This window comes from Pseudophryne corroboree, chromosome 3, assembly GCF_028390025.1.
Source record: "Pseudophryne corroboree isolate aPseCor3 chromosome 3, aPseCor3.hap2, whole genome shotgun sequence".
Lineage (NCBI taxonomy): Eukaryota > Metazoa > Chordata > Amphibia > Anura > Myobatrachidae > Pseudophryne > Pseudophryne corroboree.
The window spans coordinates 445,039,654-445,041,420 of record NC_086446.1 but is presented as its reverse complement, the minus strand read 5'-3'; positions in this window follow the sequence as shown (position 1 = coordinate 445,041,420).

Below are 1,767 nucleotides of genomic sequence, written 5' to 3'. Positions count from 1 at the left end.
AGGCAGTGATGTGCTGATGTCAGTGAGGCAGGGATGTGCTGCTGTCATTGAGGCAGGGGTGCGCTGCTGTCAGTGAGGCAGGGATGTGCTGCTGTCAGTGCACAGTATTTCTGTGCAGCTGTCTGTGAGTAGTGTATCTGTGAGTGATGCTGTTATTTACAGTTGCATTTGTTTACAGATGGTAGTGTGACAGTGGGAAGTCGTTCAAGTGTGTTACGCTTGGAAGTGTGCGGTCATTGTGAAAAAATGCACGGTCCTGTATTTTAGTGTGTCATTTTGTGAATTTCTGTCATTATACCATGCCATTTTATATACAGGTTGAGTATCCCTTATCCAAAATGCTTGGGACCAGAGGTATTTTGGATATCGGATTTTTCCATATTTTGGAATAACTGCATACCATAATGAGATATCATGGTGATGGGACCTAAATCTAGACACAGAATGCATTTATGTTTCATATACACCTTATACACACAGCCTGAAGGTAATTTTAGCCAATATTTTTTATAACTTTGTGCATAAAACAAAGTGTGTCTACATTCACACAATTCATTTATGTTTCATATACACCTTATACACACAGCCTGAAGGTCATTTTAGCCAATATTTTTTATAACTTTGTGCATAAAACAAAGTGTGTATACATTCACACAATTCATTTATGTTTCACATACACCTTATACACACAGCCTGAAGGTCATTTAATACAATATTTTTAATAGCTTTGTGTATTAAACAAAGTTTGTGTACATTGAGCCATCAGAAAACAAAGGTTTCACTATTTCACTCTCACTCAAAAAAGTCCGTATTTCGGAATATTCTGTATTTCGGAATATTTGGATATGGGATACCCAACCTATATTTATAATATTTTATTATCCTTTATTTATATGGCTCCGTAAGAGGAAAATACATAAACAGAAACCGTATGAACAAAACAAGAAGTGACTTAAGGTGCATACACACTTGCCGAGAAAGTGAGCAACGTCGCTCATTTTCACCCTTCCTGTGCGACATCGCTCATTTTCTCGGCAAGTGTGTATGCCAGCACCGACCAGCGATCCGCGGCCCCACGCTGTTGGCCGTGCAGACTGCTCAATTTAGACTGTCGTCCAAGAGCTGCCTGTACAGCCCGGCCGCTGCGTGACGTCGCTGAGGATATGGTCGTCATATCAGTGTGTATGCACTGCCGTCTGCCCCGGCCCGAGAGGGGAAAACACTAGGCGATGTCGCTCATAGAGCACGTCACCTAGTGTGTAGCCACCTTTGCAGTAAAGAACACTGCAGGACATAAACAAGGATTATAAACATTGCTGCATCAGCAGTCAAAATACTCAAATAAGAAACCGTAAGGCAGAACCCAAGGGTTAGGTGCCACTGTTGGCAGTGGGGAGTAGATGAAGTTATAAGCAAGGGAAGGAAAAGTACATAAGTGAAAAGGGCATTGCTTGTGAGACCTTACAGTACAAAGGGGAGGGACAGACAGACAGGAGTGACACAGAGGGGAGACACAGTGAAGCAAGGAGCATGTAGCAGTGGGTTAGGAAGAGAGCTTGAGAGTCCGATTGAAGTTTTGTAGAGAGGTGGATAGATTGATAGGAAGAGGCAAGGACTTCCTGAGAAAATCTTTATGACAAAAAGCGTTGGGGGAGCCCTCGAATCCATGGTGTTACCGTTTTGTTGGAGCTCCCATTCTTACTGATAAAACAGAAAATGTGGACAATTCCATCCACCTAGGACTGAGACATTTATCAGATAAGCCTT